Source organism: Marmota monax, unplaced genomic scaffold, assembly GCF_021218885.2.
Source record: "Marmota monax isolate L192 unplaced genomic scaffold, Marmota_monax_Labrador192_F-V1.1 WCK01_AAM20220418_F8-fsc00020, whole genome shotgun sequence".
Lineage (NCBI taxonomy): Eukaryota > Metazoa > Chordata > Mammalia > Rodentia > Sciuridae > Marmota > Marmota monax.
Genome location: NW_026692912.1, coordinates 775,020 through 791,029, shown reverse-complemented (window position 1 = coordinate 791,029; position 16,010 = coordinate 775,020). Strand labels below are relative to the sequence as shown.

Below are 16,010 nucleotides of genomic sequence, written 5' to 3'. Positions count from 1 at the left end.
TCCCCCCCTCTTATTTGCAATAGTCTTGTGTTCTCAGGTCAGCTCACACATTCTTTTCAATCAAAATGTATCTGAAGTGACACCCCTGAGCTTTCTAATGAACAAACATCCCTGAGTCTCACAGCATCTCATGGAAACAGAGCAGAGAAGGTAGCCCTGAGAAAGTTGGGGAATGTTCCTGCATTAAGAAGCCGGAGTCCTCCAGTGGCTTCCAAGAAAAGATCCAGGAAGCTGTGTGGAAGGCTTGTCAGTAGGAAGGGGGCACAAGGGGGCTAGAGATAAGGGAAGCCTCTCCTACAATTAGTGCTTGGATGCAACTGGCATAGTTCTCCCTTCTTCTAGAACAATAGTCTTAAACCGTAGATCTTTTGATAATCTCACGAAAGCTACAGATTATTTTCCTGAAATATATATTCACAGAATCTTCATAAAACTTTAGGGGGAATTCAGGCTCCAGTTTAGGAAACTCAACATTAAAATAGTTGCCTTACTGACAATGAGGACAGAGAATCTGAGCTCCCAACCACTTTCTCCTGCCGACACCTAAAGTGTTAACTAGACAAGTGTCTTGTTACCACCTTCCACTGTTCAATTGTTGCAACAAAAACACTGAGCTTGTTCCCAGACACCCACATGAGAAAACAAAAGAACACTAGTTAGTCATGGAAAATAACCTTGCCACAAAACTCTAACTAGCGTTAAAAATCCAAGAATGAGTAGGCAGTTTTTTTCCAAAGGAATGCAGAACTGTGGCATTATGTACAGAACTTATCTCTCCCTCCTTCCGACATCAGCTATCTACATGACTTTAAAAAAATTACTTTATCCCTTGGGTGGCAGGAAGGAGTTAGACTGGATCTCTTGGGTTCCTTCCAACTCTAAAAATCTATGATCAGGAATGAAGTTCTGTGACAACTTTTGTGATGATAAGAAAAACAACTGTAAAATAATCTGACAGTATTCCCTGTGTTATTCAAGTTTGAGTAAGAATGCCGGTATTGTGGTGTGCATTTTGGAAGACAGTGGCTCACAGTGTGAACAAAGAATGTTTCTTTGTATTAAATAATTTCAGTCTTGAATAATGCCCATTCTAGTAAAACTACTCACATACAGAATTTGGACACTGTTTTTGAAATTCATCATATTTACTCTGTAATAATTTGTATATCTACAGCTCCCTTAAAATACTTGGTTTTAATAAACAGTATGGGGGTGGGCTCAGGTTGATCAAGTACTTTCTTTACAACAATTTTCTTACTATTTTTGCTTTAGGCCAACACACAGTTTGCTAATGCTTATATTTTCATCTACGACATCAGGAAGAGGGATTTCACTCTTGACAAGAAAAACCCAAAGACTCAACATCTCAACAGTTCAACTTGCTGTGTGTGCCACCGCTGTGCAAAACACACAGGCAGTCTGTCACTGGAGAAAATAAGTGGGGAGGCAGTGGAGTTATGTATGAAAAACAGTGATAGAATCCAGAGTGGAAGAGCACAAGGACAGTATGGTCACCCTCACTCCAACAGAGGCAGGCTGCTCGGAGGAGGGGTGCTTCCTTCACAGGGCTGCTTTGAGGACAGAAATGTGGCATTCCTTGCCTGAGTACTCAGTTGCTTGGTTATTGTTATTACTTACCAATAATCTTTTCAGTTAATCCTCTCCATATTGTTATAATATCATCTTACCAGATGGTTCTTTCCAAAAAAGGGGTTAAAATGAATATTAGACTTTCCTTTCCCCATAGATGTACTGAAATTTTGACTTAGTAGTGACCTATTTTATTTTAGCAACCACTCTAAATGCTATGGGTGGGTGATCGATTACCATTAATCAGACAGTAGGCCTAAATCTACATGTAGTCTTCTACCTTCAAAACTACTCTCTGGTGTAGGCATCATACCTATTTCACAGAGAAGGAAACTCAAGCTCTGAAATAGACAGCTCAAGGTTTCACTCTTGGGCTCCCAGGATATGAATACAAGTCTGTGATGCCAAAGCCAGCTCCAACAAGACTATTGTCCTTTAGTCAGTTAAGAGCAACAACTCCCATTAGTGTTTCCTCACTGCAAAAGTTGGAAGCCAGGCTGATAATTTAAAATTCTATAAGTGCAAAGAGAGTGAGTGAGATGTGTTATGAGCCATGAAATTTCTCAAGTGAGTCAGGAAACCCCACAGTTGAAAAATTTTAATGATTCTTTATCAGATTTAACCAAGTGGCAACTAGATTTAATGCTATGTTTCTTCCAATTAAAATTCCACGTAAAACTAGCAAATCTAAAACATTTTGTAAAAGCACTTCTTAAATGTGATTTTTTATGCCTTTTTCAAATTTTACATGAGATTAATACAAGCTGTTAATAAATGTTAGGTCTCTCCCCCATCAGAGAATCATGCAGTCCAAAGATTTAATGACAGTGATTGAGACCCAGAGAAGGAAAGGGAAGGGACTTGTCCATGGGAATACATGTATTTTATCCATGATATCTTGATTCTCAAAACAATTCTATATCATATATTCCCAACTTTCCGATTTTGTAGAAGGGGAAACCACAGTTCATGGAAAATCCATGTCAGAAACCTGAATCCTCAAACTCCAGCAGAGAGACAGAAACTATTAGAAACAGCCTCGGAAATGCTAAAAATTAAAAAATAAATATAGTAACAGATGAAGAATGCCTTTGTCAGTCTCACTGCTAAACTAAATACAGCTATGAAAACCATCAGTAAACTCAAAATATGTCACATTACCCTAACTTAAAGACAAATCAAAACAAGAGTGAACATTAAAGAATCCAAGAACTACTGGATAACGTCACATAAGCTAACATATGTGTAACTGAAACCCAAGTAGAGCATGGAGAAGCCAGACGAACTAGCTCAAGAAATAATAACTGAAAAAATTCTAAAAATAATTTTTAAAAATTAAAGCACAGATTTAAAGAATTAGAGAATCCCAAGCAGGATAAACACACACACACACACACCCCTACACACATATTCAAACTGTGGAAAATCAAAGACACAATGGTCATAATGAAAGGTAGTCAGTATTATTTTTTGTTTAAAAAGACATTACATTCAGAAAAATAAATATTACAACATATTTCTCTTTAGAAACTATGCAAGTAGAAAACCATGGAATGGCATCTTTAAATTGCTGAAAGAATCACAGGCCCAGCATCAATACCCAGAGGAATGCCTCTCAGAAACAAAGACTTTCTTAGACAAAAAAAAATTAGCAACAGATATAAACTACGAGAAATGTGAAAGAAAGTTCTTCAGGTAGAAGAAATATGATACCAGACAAACTTGGAGATACAAAAAGAAAGATTTTCAAAACTAGATACAATGAATACTTGAAGTTTTCCATGGTAGAAAGTTCTTTTTCAATGTTGAAAAATATAGGTGTGAATATATTTGTATAACTGCATCCACATCACATGATCTTTTTGCACATGCATACAAGATTGATATTCTTGAAAGCATATTTATAATTTATAATATAGGTGGAACATTCCTAATTTCCCTAATTAAAAAATCCAAAATCTGAAATGTTCCAAACCCAATACTTTTTGAGCACTGTTTGATATGATGCCACAAGTAAATTTCCACACCATGAAACCTTGTTTCATGCACAAACTTATAAAAGATGTACAAAATTAACTCCAGGATAGGTGTGCAAGGTACATATGAAACATAAAGAAATTCTATGCTTAGACTTGGGTCCCATTCCTAGGATGTTTATTTTATACAAAGGCTGCACTCAAATTTGTGACCTCTCTGCTTTACCTCCCAAGCAGCTGAGATTATAACCCTATGACACCACACCCATGGCTGTAAATAGTTTTAACCTAACTTTCTATGTTGTTTCAAATGAAGATGCAGTTGTTAAGAACTGTGTCTTATTTATGGATAATATGCACACACAGAAGTATGGTAAGTGATATGTCATTACCAATTAGGTCAAGTTGATTGTCACTGGAAGGCATCAGCAACAACAGGGCAAGTAAAGGGGGCCAAGGCCAGGGGATGATTACATAGAAAAAAGTCTGGCAGCTTTGATTCTGAATCAGACAGGCAAAGCAATGATCCAGACTTAAGACAAAAAGAGTCAAATAGGTCTCAAGTATGGAGGCACACAAGGTGCAAAGCCCTGGAACCCAGATAATATCTAAAGGCAAAGACTGTGAACACTCCCTGCCCCATTTTTGTATTCTTTTTATGCACACTATCTATAGAATACTTCCTCCTAATTAAGACAGAGGTATAAAGCTGCTCAAAATATCGTTATGGTAATGTTACCTAATGCTCTGAATCTTTCCTTGATACACCAGGTTTTTGTAGGCAAGGTTCCAAAATAACAGGAAATGTGCTACGAAAAGGTTAAGTCAATTATTCTCAGTTAACTGATTTTCAGATAATATTCTTAAGCATTTCTTTGGTTCTTTAAATCACCACTAAGCATCGCATGAAAGAAATGCCTATATTTGAGATTCAAAGAAGGGTAAGATAGTCCCTGCCTTCACTGAGCTCTAGTTTAGTGGGAAAGACACAAACCAAGTACTATGATATCATGGACAATGTCAAAATGGAGATACGTAAGAGGTACTGCACAAACAAGAGATGGGGAGCCATTAAGTAAACATTTCTGAGATCTGTTGAAATTGCCTTATAAACTTTTACAGCTTATATTCTGAGGCAAACACTGAAATGTCTAAAATAGAATGTGTGGTTTGCCCCAAAACACACTAAAAATTTTTGCAAACTGTGGTGAGGAAATATTGACTGCCAAATAAGAATTTTTCTACTCAGAGCCAGGTGAGGTGGTGCATGCCTGTAATCCCAGCTACTCAGGAGGCTGAGGCAGGAGGATTGTAAGTTCAAGGTCAGCCTGCACAATTTGCACCTTGGGGGTGTAGCTCAGTGGTTGAGTGCCTCTGGGTTCAATCCCCAATACTGGGGATGGCGGTGGTTCCATTAAAAAAATGTTAAGTAGTAAATGTATTCCTAGAGCATATAGAGCATTAAGCTGTTTTTCTTTTTTTTTTTTAATCAACCATTTCTCACTTTGTGTTAAATTTCTTTATACACTTAAAGATTTTATGGCTGCAGTTAGTAAGAGGTCTTTGAAATGAGGAAAAATAACTTCCTTTGTTTCCAACATAACTAGTATAGGGCTGTATTTACCAAGCTACATTTTCACATAGATGTCACTGGTGAGATATCTATTAACCCTGGTTAAGTACTATCTGGCCACAGATATCAAGAGTGCTACAACTCGGAATTTCTGACATGCTAAATGACTCCTTTGTCATTCCCCCAGCATAAGCCAGAGAACTGTTTTCTTCTACATTCAAGTAACAAAAAATGGCAGCCTGGGAGGCTGATCCAAAAGAAGAAAAGTGGTAGACAGGCAGGGTCAAGCCTGCAAACAAAGGACAAACTGGTGTTGATTCCAACCTCATTTGAGCTGGAAATTCACAATGACAGCACTTCCTATACACTTTTCTTCATCAATTGGAAGCTATTCAAATATTTATTACTGATTAAAAAAGGGAAAAAAAAGTACTGAAGCTTAGAGCTTTAAGCAGAATTAAGATTATCCTTATGCCAGTCGTGGTGGTGCACACACTGAATCCCAGTGACTCAGGAGGCTACAGCAGGAGGATCACAAGTTCAAGTCCAGCCTGGACAACACAGCAAGACCTTGTCTCAAAATAAAAAATAAAAGGGGCTAGGATGCAGATCAGTGGTAGAGCACCTTTGGCTTCAATACCCAGTACATATTTATATATATAATCCTTGAGATGAGGTCAGTGACACATGCTTGTATTCTTACAGGTTAGCAGCAAGGAGAGCTAAGCTGATGGGTCAAGAATTGCACATAACATGAAGCTGACACCCGATGACAAGTTCACGAATGCCAACGTTCTGTGTGCCCAGATCTTTGTAGCACAGGTCCATTACTGCTGCCTTTCCAGATTCCAGCAAAAGGCCCACTATGCCTGTGAAGGCTAAAGCAAGCTCAAATGTGACCTCTTGCCTACCACAGATCCCCAGAAGTATTCTGACATAGCATTGGGTAATCTGTTGAATAATTAACCCTCAATTCAATTTTTTTTTTCTTGAGTATCAGTCTTTATTTCCTGGGTAAACGGATCATTTCTAAAACAGCCTCACAGTTCCACAGCTGTTCTGCAGTTTTCACTAACCCAACCACTTCCTGGTACAGACTAAAGCTACTGGAATGGTCACTGAGTGCCTCTATCTCCAAGGTCCCTGCTACTTATGTGACTTGAGCACATACATATGTGGCAAACATTGGCCAATCTGTGAGGACTAACTTTTGGTCCTGCCAATCTGTTTTACAGTATTAAAGACAAATTGTTGTACACTGAGAATCTCCAAAGCTGCCTCCAAGGACATACTGCTTCATTAAATTCTCCAATACAGTTTTATTTGCACAGAGTAGTAACAAAAGAATAAAAGAGCTGATGTGTATCATTTTTGCCACAGTTTTCAATAGAGTGAGCAGACATGATGAAGTTGGGTAGCAATAAAACATGGAGGTTTGCAGCTTTCTGTTCATCATACCTGCAAATAAAATCTTGTAATAGGATTTTTTGAAAGACATTGCCTGTCCTTTGGGAAAGCTCCGTCAAGGGCCTGGAGTACATAACTTTGTACAGGTTACTGTAAGTAATCTGTTTCATTTGCTAAGCCTGGTGATGGCAATTTATACTGGAAAGGTAAAAATAAAAGCATGATTTTAACAAGCATTTAAAGGTAATAAGATACATTGAGTGGAAAGATACAGGCATTTGTGTCCAACTGCTTTTCTTAGTTCGTGAACTTTACGCTAAATCACATTCATCCATTTAAGGAAAAGGGAGGAAATGGCAACTACAGCTGCTTTATGAGTTGTGCATTTACACCATGATAGGAAGATCACAGGGAGATATGTAGGCAATGACTTCATTCTTCTTCCAACTCCCATAAAAATAATGTGGGCCTTTTGACTTCTCAACGACTCTCTCTCTTGAACATAAACCCATGATAATTACTGGGCAGAAGTTGAGTTAATCCTGCTCTGAACATAGCTAATAACATCTTCTGCCTCCATCATCAATGAAACACCATCAAAATCACACAAACAAGTCCTGCCTGCAATCTTCAGGCAGTATTTCTAGTTTGTCTTTCTCCTGAATCAGTGGTAAGCAGTCCTTTAAATTTAAAATTGCTATTTAACTTTCGAAAATTATGGTTTTTATGGGCTTCATTTTTTCCCATCACATCTTACAAGTGTCAAAACTTCTTCAGAACCTGACGACGCTGCAGACACACTGGAAGGACCAAAGCTCTACTTTGAACCTCCTACCTATTATTTTTTTAGAGTGAGTCTCCAGAGTTCTAATAGGTTTCCTAAATTTTCTTGGTTTTACTATTGTATTTTTTATTTCATGGATATCCATTCTAATATCCTTACTTCAATCTAACTTCCTTTCCGGGATGGAACACATAAAAACTGACTTATGAAGGCTCCATGCCTTCTACAAAAGTTACACTGATCATAGCAGGTGAGTGGTTGGAAATTAGTAATTTTGTTTTAAATCAAAATCAGGTACTGTCTTAGTTGATGAAGATGTGTTTAGTCCACAGTAGTCATGCATAGAAATAAACATACGTTCAGTTCTAGGGCAGTGACCTAAAAACTCTAGAGAGAACCAAATCCCTTCTGTGATTTGGAAAATAACTTAGGAACACACAAAACGTGGATTAGGTTCCCTTCCTTTCTATTCCTTTGTGCACACTATGTCTAAACCATTGTCACAGTAATCATCATTCTATATATATATATATATATATATATATATATATATATATAAACACCATCATCTATCATCTATATTGTTTCCCCAATAGATTATGAGCTTCTTGAGGGTCAGGTGGCAAGATATTAGGGCAGACATCCTTACTGCCTCTTGTGCATGAGAGCAATTACCTAAAAAGTATCCTATTGCACTAGAGGCTGGCTCCTTTTATCATCAACATACAGTATGGCATTTCCCAAAGATGTTTGCTCATTTTTATGAGAATAATAAGTTCCATATTTAAATAAGTTTTAGAAATGCAAGCTAATGAAGTCTAGTCTTTTGTGCATGACTTCTTTGAGCCTTTAAATCACAAACTCTCCAAAATTTATTTGGTCATAATCTTACTGCAACCTTTAACCCCTAGCCCCTATCCTTCAATGGTTAGGATGCTACTCCCACTGAACAAATTTCAGAAGCAAAGACTGGCAACACTGGTTAAGACCATGCTGAAAACTGAAAGTAACACAAATTAGACATTCCCTTTTAATTTAGCAATATGTTTCAAAACCAAAGGAAATAATCTACAGCATTATAATAGCTGCACATGGTATGTTCAATGCAGGGCTGTATGAGAAATAATTAGAAATTAATTAGACAATAATAGAAAACAGTTAAACATGAGAGTGGGATATTATACAATCATAAAAATAACTATGAAAGCTCTATAGTAACATATAAAATTGATTATGATAAAAAGTTATGGCAAAAAACAGGGCATAAAATTATCTCTCTGATCTGGTCATACAGCTAAGTAAAACAGTACATACAAGGGTAAAAAAGCATTGGAAAGAGATGGTGTAATTTTTAAAGTTAATTTATAATGTTTCCCTATTTTGATTATTATTAATGCTATTTAATTATGTGAGAGAGAGAGAATATGAATATGAGAATATGAATATACTGGCTTCCATTTCTCCAGATTATTCTTTCTCTACTTCCTCACTATATTGACAGCTATAAAGAAATAGAGTATGAAATGCCCCCCCCCCCCCAAAATGTTTAAGTCATTCTACCTGACACTTATTGATGGGAGATCAGAACATTTCAAACTTCATTAGAAACTGTATGCTGAGACTCACCTTGGCAGAGCAAGGCCCCTCTTAAAGAAAAATGGGAGAAGAGGCAACCTTAGAAAGTCAAACTGGTGCAGTGATGAAAAAGAGCCCAAACCTGGTTTCAGTCCTAGCTCTTGTTCTTCACAGGGGTGTGATCAGCTGACCTGGGCTCTCTATTTGTAGGGTAAGGAACAATCCCTTTGAAGAGGTTTTAAGTTTCTAGCTAAGACCAGGCCCTAAATGGTTGTTAATGCCCTTTTCCAAAGAGCTAGGAGAAAGTCTTCCCTGTGAGTCTTCAAAAAAAGTAAATTCCCACAAAATTCATCTCAGAATCTTTAAATTATTCCCATACCGTATATACATTCTAAAATGTGTAAAGAAAAAAAAAAACTGCAATAAAGAGGACAAAATTTTTCTCTCATGAAAAAATAACTAAATAAAATGTGTAAAGGAGATACCACCAGCAGAAATGAATTAGCGTACAGTTGTATGGAAAACTGTGATTAAAAAAACAGTGACTTTTAAATAATAATACAATAAGAGCAACTGAAATGCCTTCCTTATATCTTAAAAATTCCCTGAGATTTATTGAGACATAATGGAGTAATAAAAATTGTATATATGTAAAGTGTACAATGAAGTTTTGATACTGAATACATAAGAAGTCTCACTTTTTAAATGAAAATTGAAGGAAACTCCAATTCTGAATCCCACATCCAACCAAACTACTAAAATATCCACTTATTCAGTAAATAGTTAATTATCTTCACATGAATGAAGGCATGTTGGAGCTTAAGAGATTAGGTCACTTTATTTCACCTTCCAGCTCCTCTACTCTTGCTAATACCTCCTTCATCTCCAGGTTCTGCTTTTTTCTCTCGCTTTTAAAACATGATCCATTTGAGTTTACAGGTGATGGTTGGTGAAATGATAAACAAAACTGCACATATTTTATTGAAGGTGGAAAAAGTTTGGATCAAACATAATTAGGAATATTAACAAAATAATCTGTTTTAATATATGCACTTAAAGTACTTACGGGACACTATTACCATATGAAACTGCAGATTATAGCTAATATCACTGAACATATTCCATGTACCTGACTCTTTGCTTTATTAACCCATTTCATCTTCACAACAAAGCAATAAGGCTGATATCAGGATTATTGCCATCTTACTGATAAGGAAACGGCCAAAGAGACCAAGTAACATGCCCAAGCCACTCAGCCTACAATAAGTTCTACTAGAGGGACGTCAAGCTGGCAGTTGGAATCTAGGATCCATGACTACTCTGCTCTGCCATGTTTACTGTCCTCAGCATATAAAACATCGTGGAATGATCTGTGTGGAAGTGAGAAGGAAAAATTTAAAAATTGGAAGCATAAGAATTACAGGAAAGATACCACAGTATGTTATATTCTGTAGCTGAATTAATCTAAATTATATTTTCACATTGTTAATTTTTTGTTATAGGAAAATTATAGAACATAACCAAGCATGATATTATTTCCAAATGTCCAAATATCATTTTTAATATTTAAAGAAAACAGTGATGTTTAACGGGTAGAAACAAATTAACAAACTATTGTTTTCCCTAGGCACCTGTAACTTTTTTCTATGTTTTGTAAAATGATTGTATTTAAAAAAAATATAATAATGTGAAGTGCTATTTTACTATTAAAAAATCATAAATAATATCTATCAATGTATAAGTGATTAAATATAGTATGGACCATTAAATATAGTGTGGTCCAATGAAGTAGTGATGCAGGCCACAGCATGGATGAACTGTGAAAACACTACGTGAAAGAAGCAGACACAAAAGACCAGATGTCATACAGTTCCTTCCACATGAAATACTCAGAATAGCTACATCTATAGAGACAGAAAACAGAATAAAACTTGCCTAGGGCTGGGTAAAGTTAAGGGGAATTAAGGAATGACAGTAAATGGATATCAAGATACTTTTGGGAGCAATAAAAATGTTTTAAAACTGTGGTGATAGTTAACAGAACTGTGTGAATATACTAAAAAAAAAAATCACTGAGCGGGACACTTTAGATGGGTGAATTACATGTAGAATGTGCAATTACTTGTCAATAAAGTTGTAATATATATAAAATAAATCACATAAAAATACTTGAAAAGGGGTATGTTGGCCACTTCACATGTAGTGTTCTCTTAATTTCACAACACCTCCATGCAAAACACTTTTCATATAGCTATCAAATCAGGTATATGATAAGGTAAAAGCAGAAGAGCTTTAACTAAAATAAAAAGTTGGGTAGTAATGAAATTTAATGAAGAAACGCATTTGCTGAGAAATCAGAAGTTATTGAATAATGAGATAAAGTGCTGGTTTTCATAGAAAAGTTCAGTTCCTCTGCAGTCATTACAAAGGTAAAAGGTGAATAAAGATACAGAGAATTAAAATACATCATAAAATAGATCACAGTAGAGCTGGGGGGGAGAGTCATCTTAAAGAGATCAAAGGAAAAATAGGCCAAAATAAAACTGGACTGTGATATAAACAGTTACAGAAAGATCAGGCTTCTCAGAAAAAAAAAAGGGGGACTATTTATTTATTAGTACTTATTAGGTGCCAGGATCTGGACTTGATCATTTATACTGAAAAATGGAAGTCTGAGAAATCAACCTTGATATTGCCCTTCCAAACTGTCTTGGGAAAGGGGCATGAGGGGAGCAGACTCATGCAGAAGTGTCATTACTACTGAGTAGACAGTTGGGCAACTGAGTTGCTGCTACACCATGAATCATCCAATCTGTTCCCCTTCTTCTCATCCCATGACATCAGGCACCTTCTGACTGGCCTCTGGCTTCCCAGAAGTTGACAAGCATGTATGTATAACAAAACTTGAGGGCTACAGAAAAATAAAACCATGGAGCAACAGAGGCTACTGCATCTACACAGGGTCTGAAAGAATATACACATACTAAGCTGTTAACCATCATTATCTCATGAGGTAAGATCAGATACATATTTGAACTGGATTTTTAAAAACCACATTACTTCTCTATCAAGAGTAAATAAAAGGCTGGGGGTGTAGCTCAGTGGTAGAATGCTTGCCTAGCATGTGCAAGGCTCTAGTTCAATCCTCAGTACTACCAAAAATAAAAGAGAGAGAGAAAATAAAATAATTCTCAATAATGATTTGGTTTTATCTTCATGCTAGCCAAGCTGACAAAATTTTTCTATCCTGCACGTCAGCTAAATCTTCAATAAAGTAGGCTTCTGGGTTGACACGTGTCTTACGACGCTGTTTTACATGAATCTACTATTAACAGAAGGATGCACACTAAATGTACTAGCAAAATTATAGCCTCCAAAGCCCCAGGGCTTAATGAGTTGTAAGGTCAAGGATCCTTAGTAAAGCCTCTTGGCAGCTGTCAGCTGGCATTCTCTGGTAAAACCTGAACCACAACAAGTACTCTCCATTTAAACACTTTAGGCAGAAAATATTGAAGAGCTATAATTTAGAACACAGCTAGAGAAGTTCCCCTAGCATTTACAAACAGGCAGCTCCTGGACTTGCAAACCAGCCTTAGCTAACTTTGAAAGCAAAGAGGTTATATTTCTCCACAGTCAACCTCTAATACCCTCTCTCTGCCCTTAGATAGACCAGACCAGGAAGGAAACCCCAGGAAAATGACAGAGCTGAGTTTAGCCTGGCCATAGGATTTGGGTCCTAAGTCCACCTATACTCTTACCTGCTGCCTAGGTGTAGAGCTTAAGGTCATAGCACCATGCAGCCATGGGTACTGAATAGCAGGCAAAAAGTTCAGCATTAAATAAACCAGTGGCCTTCAGCTACCCCAAAGAATGACCAGCTGGTTATGTCCAAATGACTACTCAGTGTGAGGATGACATATGGTCACTAAGTCTCCAAATCCTATTTCTTGATAAAACCCAACTATTGAAAATTAAGACCCAATCAATTATTTAAGTCTAAATTAGAAAAGAAAATAACAGAAGATTCAAATATCAAATTGACAGCTCGACTAGAAGACAATTATAATCCTTTCCAACCTTGAGATTCAGTGGTTCCACAATCAGTAATGGCAGGAAAATACATGGGCACATCAGAATTTGAAGTAATGAAAACCAGGTAAAGATCCATAAAATGATTACAGAAAAATACCAGAATCACCCAAATTGGTGAGAAGGAACACTGAATCATCAAATTAATACCCCTGTAAATGACTGATACTAAATATGTTCTTTAAAAAATTGACAAAGAAAAATGAATGTTAATGGACCAAACTGGAATAAATAAGTGCTTTAAAAAAACCATCTGTAAGTCTGCATACCCAGTGAGTCATTAAAACATCCCACTCTAAATGGATGGAGTTGGAGAAGATCATGCTAAGTGAAATAAGCCAATCCCAAAAAACCCAAGGCTGAGTGTTTTCTCTGATATGCAGATGCTAATTCACAATAGGTGGTGGGTAGGGAGAAATAGAGTTACTTTAGATTAGGAGAGGGGAGTGAAGAGAGGGGAGGGGATGGGGATAGGAAGAAGGATAGCAGAATGAAACATTCATTATTACCTTATGTACATATATGGCTGTGCTGATGTGATTCTACAATATGTACAATCAAAAAAATGAGAAATTTTACCATTTATATATCATATATCAAAGTGCATAAATGCATTCTACTGTCATGTATAACTACTTAAAACAAACAAAAAAATTTATAAGGCTAAAAAGATACTAAAATACTATCTATACTTATTGCATGAATTTGAAATCTAAGTTTATCATTCTATGGAAATATATTATCTTTAATTATGATAGTAAAAAAAAAATCCTACTCATAAGAGACCATTTGTCCAAAAGCTAGCTTCCAAGCTCAGACAGACCTTAACAGGTTAGTATGCAATTCTGGCCACCCCCACTTGCCCACCAGTCAACCCTCTATGTATACGTATACAGGTACTTTCATTATAATGTAAGATTAATCTTCATAAACCCCTTAAAAATATGTACATTTTCCCCCCTCTTTCCTCTCTGTACCTCTATCCCAATTCATGCCAACTGGTTTTCTCTGTACTCCCTGAACTAATAATTCTCAATCATAGTCTCCAGATAATCTTCCCAAATAATGATTTTCAATCACAGCCTTCAAATAACTACACAACTCCTAATAACATGGCTGCCATATTCAAAGTCTCCACATCTCTGAAATCCAATTAAATCCTTCTTTCCACAAAGTTGCTCTAGAGAATAAGCTAATCTTCCCTTAGAACTAAAGACCAGACCACAAGGGAACAACCCATCCTAAGATGGCACATACAAGATGGGGTTACCAAATGAGCGGCTAGTAATAACAAGTGGCTTCTCAGCGTGCTCTGCCACTTGTTATGCTTCAGCCAGTTAGTGAGCTCCAACTGTGCAAGAGTCTGTGCCAACTCCTGCTCTTGAACTTGTTCACTTGAAATCAGTCATGGTGGGAGCCTTCACATCATGGAAATCAGCAAATCTGTGTACTTTTTCCTTCCCTTGGAGAGCTGGTTATGAAATGAGCTATGCCTCAGTTTGCCATCCCATTTCTGAGTTTTTTAGAAATACAGTTTCTAGAAATATAGTTTTGTACAGCCAAATTGATGTATCTTTGGACCTTTTCTCACTGCTTTTAAGCTCTTCAGCTATTTGATATTGTTCTCATCTACTTGCTTAAGGTTTCACGGAATTTATTTTAATACAGAGTGGGAGTTATCTAACATAATACCTTACCAATGGTCTGTTGATTCAGAATGGCTCCTTATATTTATACTACGGTATTAACTTTCATGAACCTACTAAAATTTTTTAGTTGATTTTCTTGTTTTCTATGATTTATCTCCTTTCTGATCATTATACTTACTTTGGTTTTATGGTTTATTGCACTAGTCAGATCTTTTGGAACAATGTTAATGATGATAGAAGGCTTAGGTAATTACATTCCTAATGTAAACAAAAAAATCCTCTATTTGTCATTGTCAAGTGTGACATTAGCTCTTAAACAAGTGGTTCTTCTTAAAGATGTTTTAACTTTCTAGTCTTCAAATGATTTTTTTAAAGAAATAAATGTTGGGTTTTTTTCACTTTTTTGAGTACACTGTCAAATTGATTTTAGGGTGTTTCTTACTGAATACCTATTTAATTAAAAAAAAATTCTAGACTATCTTTAAAGAAGCAGATCTGAATTTGGTCGTAGCTTTGGGTCAGATAAGGAGCCCCAGGGCAGCAATGCAGTCTGCTCTGCCACACTGTGCTTCCTGGATGAGCATTACCTCATACATGACTGGCAAACATGTGAATGAATGGAGTCTGAATAACAGAGAGGTCAAATCAGCTCATGTGATTTTTTTTTCCCCCTAGCATGTAATACTTTCAAGCCAAGGCAAGTTACCTCATGATTATTAAAGAGAAAGCCTTAGCAAGAAAAGAGAATCTCAAGGAAAAAAGAAAACTGAAAATCAACAGAAGTAACTTACTTTGGTCCAACTGGTGACTGTTTCATTGGCTTTAAACCACTACACTTCTGTTCTTTTAAGTTATCTGGCAAAGCTATGAATGCAGATGAGGAAGCGGACAGGCATTCCCCCTTGTATTAAGACAATGGCGATATGCCAAATCGACTTTTTACTTTTCATAAAAAATGGTAGTAGACAATTGTCAAAGAAAGCACAAGCCCCAGAATTTAAGGCTACATAAAACTTCCTATGACACCAGAGTAAACACCAATAATTAGCTGTGTTCTTTTGTGTTTTGTTTATTGGTACCGTTATTAGAACTTCTTGGTTACCGTTCCTCGGTTTTCAGTGTTCTATCCTATTTCTATTTCCCACATCAGCCCTGCTGTTTTCAGTAACTGATTTTGCAAATGTGGGGTGACTTTAAGTTATTTTTGAGGTTTCAACTTTGTTCTGTCTTCATTTGCTTGATATTTTTCCAGGTTTACTAAAAGGTGTGGCAGCAGAAACATCTATATTCCTCACTAAGCCACTGGGTCTAATGCCACCTAAGCTTACCAAAGTGTAGCCTATTTGAGATCCAAGGTTTTTAGTCCA

At 36.5% G+C, this 16,010-nt stretch overlaps 1 protein-coding gene across 3 annotated transcripts in view; it reads right to left on the bottom strand.

Annotated features, from left to right (window-relative positions):
- Window positions 1-16,010, bottom strand: part of Slc44a1 (solute carrier family 44 member 1) — a 185,778-nt gene that overhangs the window by 140,042 nt on the left and 29,726 nt on the right. The window lies entirely within an intron of this gene.